Source organism: Cervus canadensis, chromosome 9, assembly GCF_019320065.1.
Source record: "Cervus canadensis isolate Bull #8, Minnesota chromosome 9, ASM1932006v1, whole genome shotgun sequence".
NCBI lineage: Eukaryota > Metazoa > Chordata > Mammalia > Artiodactyla > Cervidae > Cervus > Cervus canadensis.
Genome location: NC_057394.1, coordinates 7,131,666 through 7,145,320, shown reverse-complemented (window position 1 = coordinate 7,145,320; position 13,655 = coordinate 7,131,666).

Here is a 13,655-nt window from a genome sequence, read left to right as displayed (position 1 = left end):
GATTTCATCAAGAGGCTCTTTAGTTCTTCACTTTCTGCCATAAGGGTGGTGTCATCTGCGTATCTGAGGTTATTGATATTTCTCCCCTGGGTGATCTTAATCCCAGCTTGTGCTTCTTCCAGCCCAGCGTTTCTCATGATGTACTCTGCATAGAAGTTAAATAAGCAGGGTGACAATATATAGCTTTGACATACTCCTTTTCCTATTTGGAACCAGTCTGTTGTTCCATGTCCAGTTCTAACTATTACTTCCTGACCTGCATACAGGTTTCTCAAGAGGCAGGTCAGGTGGTCTGGTATTCCCATCTATTTTAGAATTTTCCACAGTTTATTGTGATCCACACAGTCAAAGGCTTTGGCATAGTCAATAAAGAGGAAATAAATGTTTTTCCAGAACTCTCTTGCTTTTACAATGATCCAACAGATGTTGGCAATTTGATCTCTGGTTCCTCTGCCTTTTCTAAAACCAGCTTGAACATCTGGAAGTTCACAGTTCACATATTGCTGAAGCCTGGCTTGGAGAATTTTGAGCATTACTTTGCTAGCGTGTGAGATGAGTGCATTTGTGCGGTAGTTTGAGCATTCTTTGGGATTGCCTTTCTTTGGGATTGGAATGAAAACTGGCCTTTTCCAGTCCTGTAGCCACTGCTGAGTTTTCCAGATTTGCAGGCATATTGAGTGCAGCACTTTCACAGCATCATCTTTTAGGATTTGAAAAAGCTCAACTGGAATCCCATCACCTCTACTAGCTTTGTTCGTAGTGATGCTTCCTAAGGCTTTCTAAGTGAAAAAGTTGGCTTAAAGCTCAGCATTCAGAAAACTAACATCATGGCATCTGGTCCCATCACTTCATGGCAAATAGATGGGGAAACAGTGGAAATAGTGGCAGACTTTATTTATTTATTTTGGCTCCAAAATCACTGCAGAAAGTGATTCCAGCCATGCAATTAAAAGACACTTACTCCTTGGAAGGAAATTTATGACCAACCTAGACAGCATATTAAAAGGCAGAGACATTACTTTGCCAACAAAGGTCCATCTAGTCAAGGCTATGGTTTTTCCAGTAGTCATGTATGGATGTGAAAGTTGGCTATAAAGAAAGATGAGCGCCAAAGAATTGATGCTTTTGAACTGTGGTGTTGGAGAAGACTCTTGAGAGTCCCTTGGACTGCAAGGAGATCCAACCAGTCCATCCTAAAGGAGATCAGTCCTGGGTGTTCATTGGAAGGACTGATTTTGAAGCTGAAACTTTAATACTTTGGCCACATGATGCGAGGAGCTGACTCATTTGAAAAGACCCTGATGCTGGGAGGGATTGGGGGCAGGAGGAGAAGGGGACGACAGAGGATCAGATGGCTGGATGGCATCACCGACTTGATGGACATGAGTTTGAGTAAACTCTGGGAGTTGGTGATGGACAGGGAGGCCTGGCATGCTGCGGTTCATGGGGTCACAGATTTGGACACGACTGAGCGACTGAATTGAACTGAAGTGTTGAAATAGAGATTGCAGAATTTCTTTAACAAGTAAAATCAGTAGACAAAGGGTAGAAATGATAGAAAAATGAGTTCAGTTCAGTATAAATCAAAATTAGGTATTTAGTGATAGAGCAGACTCAAGTTGTTCAAGCATAGTTGGTACTGCCCTTCAGAGATGACAGAGGACCACCTTGCTCCAGGTTAAAAGCACAGCCCATTGCTGGGTGGTGTCTGTGGTTCTTTCCAAAGCAAATACTAAGCATATATATTATGCTATGAGTGAATGAATGAACTCCGTGTTAAACACAGCAGCATAATATAGTCTAAAGCTAAAAGCAATTCAAGAAAGCAGTTTTAGAGGCAAAATTCTAGACAACTGAATGTAAACTTTGTTCACAGAGGTGGATTCTTCCCTCTGCTTCACAAACAGTTAGCAGAACATTTTTTTCCCCCTCTATTCTTCTGTTTTACATACTTCATTGTATATGAAGAGGTTAATTTGCACATTTAAATGGTATCTCCCTATTTGATTTCTTTTAGTGCTAGTAAGCTTCAATGACATCACATTTTGTGATGTATATTAAATCCAGAATAGAAGACCAGTGTAAGCTAACCATTTATCAACTCAGTCTATGCAAGTTAAATTGAACTTTGACTTCTTGTATCCTCATTTATTTCTTCCATCTGTAACACAGGAATTGCTTCAATTTGTGCTACCTGCTCATGTGTGACATCTATTAATATCCTGTTGAAGTGGAAAGAATATGGGCTTTGTCTCTAAGACTGAGTTGTCCATCTTAATCAAGTGGAAGACGTTTAGATTTCAGTCACTAACCCAATGACACCGAGACATCCCCTTAACATATACAGGCTCATAAAATGATAAAAATGAGGGTAGCAATTCCTATCTTAGATTGTTACAAGTTTTACATTAAAAGGAGACATTAAAGGTGGCTGAAACATTAGGGCATAATAGCTGCTCCATGCTTCCCTGGCGGCTCAGCTGGTAAAGAATCCATCTGCAATGCCAGAGACCCTGGTTCGATTCCTGGGTCGGGAAGATCTGCTGGAGAAAGGATAGGCTACCCACTCCAGTATGCTTGGGCTTCCCTTGTGGATCAGCTGGTAAAGAATCCACCTGCAATGCTGCTGCATAAATAGTGTGTTTCTTTTATCTGGAAACAGAGAAGAAACATGTTTTCTTATATACTTCATATTTTACTTGGAGGAGATAGTTTTACTTCTCAAAGTATCAATTATATACTCATATATACATTTGATGATTGGAGATGTAAAACATGTATGATATATATGATAAAGTTGCTCTTAGTTTTGCAGTATCTAATAAGCTGATCAGTGTGAAAGAATTTATAATCTATAAAATGTCATAAAAACTAACCTTTGGAAAAAAGGAAGGATACATCAAACAATAGATTTATAAAAGTAAAGTAATTTGATGAGGATTATAGTATACATTTCCTTTACTTACTGAGTTACTTATTCATTTATTGATTCATTCTTTCAGAAGCATTTGTTGACATTTACGATGGGCCAGTTTTTACACGTATATGCTATGCATAATGAAATATTTTGATATTATGCTACTGATATCAATACCGTATGCATTTCTTGATGGACCAGCATTTAAATTACATTTATTTTTAATGGTCATATTTTTATGGCACATTTTTGGAAAAGCTCCAATAAAGGAATTTAAATAGGCTTTCATAATTCCTTGAGTTATTAAAAGGACTCAGTTTGATGTTTATTATTAGAGTGCTGATATTTGGAATATAATTCTGAATGAAATGCGAATTGAAATGAAATGAAAGAAGGCCTTAAAAGTTATGTATGAAAAATGTGAAAGACCAAATACATGCTTGATGTTGCCACTTAAAACCAGATATTGCTGTATTTATGTAAAACAGAGATGCAGCAGTAAAGTTTAAAATGATAAGATGGATAAGTAAGGCTCTGAGATGATTCAGTGGAAAATTGCTTTTAAGCTTATTTTGAAACATTTTGTATGAACTAGATTTTATTGAAAGTTTACTTAAGGTGTGAATGAGTTACAGAGGCTTTTTCCTCCACTTTTTATAAATGAATAGTCATTACTACTAAGATGAGCTTCTTCAGAATGCATTCCTTAATTCTCAGATTTTCATGAGTCACAACTCAAAGGCAACCACGATACTTCTTTACTTTATTTTGCCTAACTATGGAAGAAGCTTTTTTACCATGTTTGATAATAGGATTAATGGATATTTCAAATTATGCCATCATAAAAGTCTCTGCTATTTACCGCTAGGAAGGAAGAGAAGGTAATACTGAAAATGGCTGATATGAAGCTGCAATGAGAAATTGAAATTCATTCACACATTAAATATGGGACATCAGCATGTTTTACATTTTGAAGCTAAGGATTTAGAGGCGAAATAAATAACTAACATTTTCAAGAGGAAATGCATTAAAATGTAACTTTCAAAAGAAAGTTTTTCTACCAAAAATTCCCTGGTAACAGTAGTTCCACAATTTTAAATATTCATCTGATATCTCAAAGTACTTAATTATCATGAACTACATACCCTAAAACAGTGTCAAATATATAAGGTTGAATAGATGTTGGCTCAGTGGTAAAACACCCATCTGACAGAGGAGCCTGGAGGACTGCAGTCCACGGAATTGCAGAAGAGTTGGACACGACTTAGCAACTAAACAGCAATGACAAAACCAGTAGCAACAGCAGATCTACAATCACCTACATGGGTGTGCACGCTCAGCTGTATCCGCCTCTTTGCGACCCCGTGGACTGTAGACTACCAGGCTCCTCTGTCCATGGGATTCTCCAATCAGGAATACCGGAGTGAGCTGCCATGTCCTTCTACAGAGGTCTTCCCACCCCAGGGATTGACTCCACATCTCTGGTGTCTTCTGCATTGAGCAAGTTCAATCCCTGAATCTAGAAGATCCCCTTCAGATTCTTTCCCAACTGCGCCAGTGCAGAAGATGCCCTGGAGAAGGAAATGGCAACCCACTCCAATGTGCTTGCCTGGGAAATCCCATGGACAGAGGAACCTGTGAACTACAGGCCAGGGGGTCACAAAGAGACACGGCTGAGCTGCTAAACAACAGCAGCTCAATAACTGGGAGGGAAAACTGGGAGGGAGCGTCTTTGAGAAATGAAGGTCTTCAAGACACCAGCGATGGAGCAATGGAGGAGGCCACATGCCTGCCCAGAGCAGAACCCAGGCCGGACATGACCTGAGCAGACCCGACGTGTCACCTCTGGCTGGTCTCCAGGCTCAGGCAAGAGACATGAGGCCCGAGGCAAAGTCCTCAGTGGCCTGGTTGCCCTTGGAGGTGAGCCCACTTGGAAGCTGCTGTGGAAGACCAGGAGGGCTGTTCCTTCTCTTTCTGTTTCCTACTCTCCTTTCTCTCCTTCCTTTCTCCCCGTTCTCCTTCTCCTTTCATCATTTATTGGCAGTTATTTTCTTTTTCAGGTAGTGAGTCTACTTTCTGACAACCCTTTCGTGGTACCTCATGTCTTCCCCTGCCTTGCCCATTGCATAGCAGCGCTAAGGGACTGTCACTGTATCCAGTTGTTCAGTTGAGTCTGACTCTTTAGGATCCCATGGACTGTAGCCCGCCAGGTTCCTCTGTCCATGAAATTTTCCAGGCAAGAATTATATTGGAGTGGGTTGCCATTTCCTACTCCATTATTAAACAGAATGTTTTTTACTAAACAGTGTCTAAGTGAAGAAATGTGTCATTTAGATGAATGGCAGATAGATGATTTCATATGACTTGGTTACACATTCACAAATTAGAAGCATCAAGGAGTGTTTTCTTCAAGCTTTCTGTCCTCACTCTCTGGTCACTTTATTCCTTTGTTTTATACTTTTAGATAAATTATTATTTTTTAAATACTTACTTGATTCTTCTGTGCTGTCTCAGGCTGCCCAAACGAATCAATGCACGTGTGCTAAGTCGTTTCAGTCGAGTCCTTTGCGACCCTATGGACTGTAGCCTGCCAGGTTCCTCTGTCCATGGGATTTTCCAGGCAAGAATACTGGAGTGAATTGTTATGCTCTCCTCCAGGGGATCTTTCTGACCCAGGGATCAAACCGGCATTTCTTACGTCTTCTCATTGGCAGGTGGGTTCTTTACCACCAGAGCCACCTGGAGTCAATAATCATTTATATTCTTGAACTCCAGCTAATTCTTATTTAAAACTATGGGTTTTTGTTTGTTTGTTTTGTTTTCAGTAAATACAAAAGTCTCTAACTTAGCCAAAAGCTCCCTGGCCCACCCCACAGAATCTGTGGTTTGTTTAGTCCGTACTCCTACTGATGTGGGACTTTCATCCTGATGCTCGTATCCTGGGTTCTAACACCTTGTTCTCCCCCCATCAGTTTCCTCCCATCATTTAAAACTGTTTTCCCTGCTATTCTGGATCCTCATAACCTGGGTTTTCCTTTTCTTCTAAATAAATCATTCCTTAAAAATTACCCTAAATGGTATTTTGTGCCCAGTGATTCCAAAGGTACCAGTTGGCAGCTTGTTCTCTTGAGACCTGTAGTGCTTCTAAGCCCAATATAACCAACAGACGAGATTAAAGAAAAAGTGTGGGATTCTGTTTTTGTGAACCACCTTTGCTTCCATTGGCTTCTCATCCCAAATTACTGAACTGATTTTCTGAGGGACCAAATGAAGGCAGGTTCTGCATTCAGAGTTTCAACCAGTGGGTTCCATCTGTGAATGGTTGAATAGAGGGATATGGTACCCACAGTTGCAGAGGACGCTAAGTCCTTTTATATAAGACTTGAGCATCCGAGGATCTTGATATCCATGGGGGCTTTGGAACCAGGAAGACTGTGTACTACGTATCAGCAAATATCCACCACTATGCATCTTTCTGTACAACATTAAATACGAGTCGTGGGAGAAAATAAAATTGGACAGGTGATGGTGGAACGGCACTAATAGTTGATGCCATTGTACATGCAAGGAAAGAACAGGATGGGAAACTGGAGTAATGTTTGCACCTATCTGCAAAGCTGGTCTTGTATCTCTTGTTTCAACAAAGAATATCACCACCATCAACACTGACAGTCATCAGAAGCCTTACACCTTGACTTCAACATCTACTTGCAAATTCACAGCTGACAGATTAGTCTCCATAGACTCATAAAGAATCCTGTCCTTAAATCTTGTTGTTAGGATGAGATATTTTTGAAAATTGTTACAATGGAATAAAATAAATAGCATTTGTATAAAAAAGCATCTATATGGCCCAAGAGCAAACTGTTCTCTGGATCTCAGCCTATAGATTCAACCTTTTTGTTATGATGGTGAATTTTAGGTTATGATGCTCTAATTCAATCTTGCAAGTTATAACAGTTATCCAGTTAATCCTACTTGTGCATAAATATTTCAGGAAGTTTCTATTAAAAACATCAGTTAGGGAAAGAATTTAGACGCTATGGTCTGGCTTTGTTTCCTGATATAATCCATCCTATAGTAAAGGATTTTTCAGATGATAGAGTGGTTACCACCATTGTGAATTGCCATGGTCCACTGGAAAGGGTGCCAGTCTCAGACTTTTCAACAAAAAGTACATCTTGATGCAGCACCCAGTTACAGATGGCAGTATGCGAGGTGAAAATCCGATCTCAGTGTCCACTTCTGCAGAAAACCATGACCTTGTGTGAGCTACTTAAACTTTCTGTACTACAGTTTGCTAACTGATAAAATGAAGAAGACACTACTTGAAAAGTCTTACCCCATTTATACTCCTGATAACAAAATAACGTGATATGTGCAAAAGTGATAAAAGTTAATCTTATACAAGTTTACATATGATTATACTTACCTTATTTGTAGTTATTTGCAATTAACATATATACAGGAAGTCATTTTTATGATTATTTCTTATGAAATTCATGTCTTTATTTATTCAAGTTTGAGGAAATTTTGCTTTCAGATAGGCATCACATTGACAAAGTCAAGGATTTTCAAGGAGATTAATAGAAACTTTGTCTAATTCTGGAAATGAGAAACCCCAAATTCAGTTTCTGAAAGATCATGTTTTACAGTTGTAACATTAAGGTAGAAAAAAATTAAAACATTTTAGTATTTGTTAACTTTTGAGGCTATGCTAGCTCCAATCCAAAAAGTTTTAAACAGTATGAATCAGGTGAATTCACTCTGTAGAGTAACCTCAAAAATCAAGTGAAAATTGATAGATACTACTGCAAAGTGGTTCAAATGATTCAAATTTTGGTAAGTAAAGAAAGTAAAGTTCTTTTTCTTTTGACAGCAGTGTTTTTATGACCATAGTTCTGAGGTCATTTAAACTGACAATGTCTAAAAAAGAAAGGTAAGAGGGTACAGTTCTTTAAAATAATGGGAAAAGTTGTAGCTTTACATTGAATTTCATATTAGAAATACTTTAAAGTTCACTTTGAAGGTAATGGAGGATAAACTAATTTCCCATGGAGGACTGACCATGTGAAATCATAACATATGAAAGTAGCAATTTTAAATCTACTGAAGCACAACCGTGGAGTGTAATTTCAAATCTAAACCCTTGCAGAGGTCAGGAAAGAGAGAACTATCAAGAATAAGGTATTATATGTCTCTCCAAATAGGATGGGAGGAGAGAGACTATCATCCTTCTTGACATTGAGTTGATATTTCATCTATATTAATTTCTGGGCTCCCCAGGTAGCTCTAGTAGTAAAGAATCAGTCTGCCAATGCAGAAGATGCAAGAGCCGCAGGTTCGATCCCTTGGTCTGGAAGATCCCCTGGAGGTAGGAATGGCTACCCACTTCAGTAATCTCGACTGGAGAATCCCATGGATGGGGGAGCCTGGTGGGCTACAGTCCACGGGGTCGCAAAAAGTTGGACATGACTCAGTGACTAACACTACTACTACTACATTAACTTTTAACCCCATGATTTTGGCAAATGTTCTCAAAAACTATTAAGAGGCGAGAGTTCAATAGAAGTTAAGTTGTAGCTGTGTAACTTCACCTCAAAATAACAGAGCATGTCCACTTTGCTTTTTTACAGGGCATTTTCATTGCTAAAATGAGCACCCCTTCAAGGTAGGAGCTAAATCTTTTTCATTTTTAAGTTTGCCACCATGCCAACTAAAGTGTTTTGCAAAGAATAATTCTCAATAATTAGAACTGAATTAAATTTCACATTCATTCAGATTAAATTAATTCAATTCAATTGTGTGTTTTGGAACTATGGAGCATAATCACTTCCATATCCACTGCTTAACTTCTAAGAGAAAATTAAATGTCTTTGAAAACAAATGCATAGTCGTTTGCTTCTCTTAAAAGTATTATTGGAAGACTGGGAAAGTTATTACAAATGTTATTATTAACAAATACAAACAAGGTTATCCACATTCCCTTACTTAGTCATTTTTGATGCATAAAAACAATCTCATTGTAGTAGTTTGTTGAATTGTTCCAGTAAGAGTGAAAAGTGAAAGTGAAAATAGCTCAGTAGTGTCTGACTCTTTGCAACCCCGTGGACTATACAGCCCATGGGATTCTCCAGCCAGAATACTGGAATAGGTCGTAGTTACAGAAGAGTTTCTCTGGGAGATCTTCCTAACTCAGGGATCAAACACAGGTCTCCCGCATTGCAGACGGATTCTTTACCAGCTGAGCTGCCAGGGAAGTCCAAGAATATGGGAGTGGGTAGCCTATCCCTTCTCCAGCAACTCTCCCTGACCCAGAAATTGAACAAGGGTCCCTGCATTGCAGGCAGATTCTTTACCAACGGAGCTACATTTTCACTTTCATTTTTCATTGGTGATGTGTAAGCACTACACACAACTTTGATATAGAGTATCTCATTTAACTTTCACTTTCGCACTCCGAGGAAAGAATCATTGCCACCACTTTGGTACAGACATGGGAAAGTGAGATAGGCTCATCCAGTTTTAGAAATGGAAGGAAATGGTCAACCGGACCTGTTTTTAGCTAATTTACTATTAAGTGAGCAAACGGTAGTGTCAAATATAAATCCAGGGTTAAGAATATGCTGGTAAGTGGACAGGACTCCTTGCTCTCTCAGTGTCTCTCTTGGAGGCCCGTCCAACATTAAGTGCACAAGGCGGTCTACACCATCACCTTCCAGAATTCTGAACCTCTGAGGTGCTAGAGAGGCCCCATCCAGGCTGAAGATACTATTCCATTATCATCTAAGGACATCCTTGTTGGGTCAGAATTTCATTCTCCTCTTTCCAAATTTTAGCTATTTAATTGATTCTACAGCAGTTTTGGCTTTGTCCTACAACAAAGAAATCGAGAACTCTGCTAAATAATTTGGGCAGTGAAGTGTAGAGATAGTTGCTCAGTTATGTCCCACTCTTTGAGACCCAATGGATTGTAGCCTGCCAGTCTACAGGTGCCAGAGGACAGGCTCCTCTGTCTATGGGATTCTCCAGGCAAGAATACTGGAGTGGGCTGCCATTTCCTTCTCCAGGGTATCTTCCCTACCCAGGGATAGAACCTGGGTTTCCTGCAATGCAGTTGGATTCTTTACTGTTGAGCCACCAGGAAGCCGAAATAATTTGGGACCAGGCAACTTTTGAGGGGGGTCAGGAAGATCTCCTGGAGAAGGAAATGACAACCCACTCCACTATTCTGGCCTGGAGAATCCCATGGACAGAGGAGCCTGGTGGGCTGCAGTCCGTGGGGTCGCAGGGAGCTGGACAGGACCTAGCAACTAAGCAGCAACAGCAACATTTGAGGGACGATTGGAAACAGTATCTGTCTGACTCCCAATCCGTCCCTTTGGCCTGTATGATTCTGAATGTCTGTCTTTTCCCTTGTTTTAGGTATTAATTTAAAATTCCAAATTAAAAACAAAAAAACAGTTCTAGGAAAATGAATGTAATTAGTCTAAATATTTTCTTTGTTATTATATAAAATATGATATAAAACATAAATATCTACATTAATAAAGTCTTTAATCTTTACACTGTTGCCATGTTAGGAATCTTGTTTTCCCATTGAAAATTCTACATCACTGTAGTCAGAACTGGATGTTATTCTTTAGAGGGATGGAGAAATCTCACAGGGGACTGAAGCTAAAATGCATTGTAAAATTCATTAAACTTTCCATAATTAGTCTTTTTGCTTAAATCTGTTTTCTGATTAGACCTTTTTAAAAAATTGTTTCTCAGTATTATTGTCACATGCCCCATCTCTCTTTTTTTTTTCCGTTTATTTTTATTAGTTGGAGGCTAATTACTTTACAATATTGTAGTGGTTTTTGTCATACACTGACATGAATCAGCCATGGATTTACATGTATTCCCCATCCCGATCCCCCCTCCCACCTCCCTCTCCATCCGATTCCATCTCTCTTTTAAACAAGAGAGATGTTTCTGCTTCTGCTCTTTTGAAAAAAAAAAAAAAAAAGATGTATTTAATTTATTTATTTTGTTGCACTGGGTCTTATTTGTGGCACATGGGATCTAGTTCCCTGACCAGGGATTAAACCTGGTTCCCCTGCATTGGGAGCAGAGAGTCTTAGCCACTGGAGCATCAGGGAAGTCCTGTGATTCCACTTTTTAAATTTTAATTTTACTTATTCATTTAGTTCTAATTAAGGTATAGTTAATGTAAAATGTTATGTAAGTTTCAGGTGTACAACATAGTGATTTACAATTTTTAAAGCTTTGATTTTTTTATTTATAGTTATTGAAAAAGTGGCTATATTTCCTGTGTTTTATAGTATATCCTCGTAGCTTTTTAAATGTTTTGTATAGTAATTCGTACTTCTTAATCCCCCACCCGTATATTACTCCGTCCTCCTTCCCTCTCCTCCCCAGTAACCACTAGTTCTCTTAATCTCTGAGTCTGCTCCTTTTTGTTATATTCATTAGTTTGTTGTATTCTTTTAGATTCCACAAATAAATGATATAAAGTATTTGTCTTTCTTTGACGTATTTCACTTAGCACCATACCCTCCAAGTCCATCCCAGGTTTGTTTTCTTTTTTTTTCCCCTGAGAACCACTACACATTTAGAATGTTTTAAATTTGTAGACTAAAAACAGACTTTTAAAATTCTTTTTATCTTTTATATTTTCTACAAGGCACCTTTTTTTTAGTAAATTAAGAGACATTATCAGGGTATTTTAAGACTTACACATTCAAGAAGCTCACAGTTGCTATAATTTTATGAATGTCATACAGAAATAATGCAAGTGAGAATACAATAACTCAAATAATATTTTAAGATATAAATAATATTTGATAGAGATGCCAATACACAAAAGTGTAGAGACACAGGTACCTGGAAATGTGAACTTCATAGAGGCTTACAGGTGATTTCAAATACAGTATAGGTAAAATAGCTTAATATTTTAATATTGTTCCTTTTATATGGGAAACATGGTTTTCCCAGGTGGCACTAGTAGTAAAGAACCCACACAAAAGCAGATACCAAGTTGTTTAAAGACATTGTGGTTTATCTATGCAAGGTAAATATGGAAATTTATTTAACTTATTTATTTGGTTGCACTGGGCCTTATTTGTGGCATGTGGGATCTAGTTTCCTGACTGGGGATCTTCAGGAAATATGATGAGACCAATCACAAAACAAAATAAAATAGGCAAACACTTGAGATTTTGATCATGGCATCCAGTCCCATCACTCATGGAAAATAGATGGGGAAACAATGGAAACAGTGACAGACTTTATTTTGGGGGGCTCCAAAATCACTGCAGATGGTCACTGCAGCCATGAAATCAAAAGATGCTTGCTCCTTGGAAGAAAAGCTATGACCAATCTAGACAGCATATTAAAAAGCAGAGACATTGCTTTGCCAACAAAGGTCTGTCTAGTCAAGGCTATGGTTTTTCCAGTAGTCATGTATGGATGTGAGAGTTGGACTATAAAGAAAGCTGAGTGTCGAAGAATTGATGCTTTTGAACTGTGGTGTTGGAGAAGACTCTTAGAGTCCCTTGAACTGGAAGGAGATCCAACCAGTCCATCCTTAAGGAAATCAGTCCTGAATATTCTTTGGAAGGACTGATGCTGCAGCGGAAGCTCCAATACTTAGGCCATCTGATGCAAAGAGCTGACTCATTTGAAAAGACCCTGATGCTGGGAAAGATTGAGGGCAGGAGGAGAAGGGGACGACAGAGGATGAGATGGTTGGATGGCATCACCGACTCAATGGACATGAGTTTGAGTAAGCTCCAGGAGTTGGTGATGAACAGGGAAGCCTGGTGTGCTGCAGTCCATGGGGTCACAAAAGAGTCAGACAGGAAGGAACTGAGCTGAGACTTTGATACAGTTTTGATCACTGGAATCTGAAGGCAAGTTTATGCCTATCTGAGTAACATTTCAGATACAGTGGTCAATGCGTGTAACTGTCTATTTGGCAAACTCAGGGTGAAATATGGAAACATTTGAAGATTAATATTAAAGTTCTCTTTCTAATACATGCTCCTTTCAAAATGATGTTCGAAATTCATCTCATGCAGGATGCTTCTCTGTCAGTTTTGGCAGCAAGAATCATTTTTGCCACTTCAGATGTCACTGTTGAGAAATGTATTTTCTTTTCAAATTTGCAGGAGATCTTCATTTAAAAAAAGAAATAAAAGCAGCAAGTGAATCAATGTGCGTGCTCAGTCACTTCAGTCATGTCCCGTTCTTTGTGACCACATGGACTGTAGCCTGCCGGGCTCCTCTGGCCATGAGATTTTCCTGGCAAGTATGTAGGAGTGGGATGCTATGTGCTCCTCCAGGGCTTTGTTCCAACTTGGGGGTTGAACCCACATCTCCTGCATTACAGGCAGATTCTTTACTGCTGATCTACCAGGGAATCCCAAGTGAATCAATGCTGGTAAGGAAAACAAAACAAAACAAAACAACAAACCACCATGAGATTATTTCTCATGTTGAGGAGAAATTGAGTACATGTATTGTAGACATATATTGAGTCTATTTTTCCCCCTCTATATGAAAATATATATTAATATATGTACACTTGACTTCTTCTATTCACACTATTCAGTTCAGTTAAGTTCAGTCACTCAGTCATGTCTGACTCTATGCAACCCCACGGACTGCAGCACACCAGGCCTCCCCGTCCATCACCAACTCCTGGAGTTTACCCAAACTCATGTCCATTGAG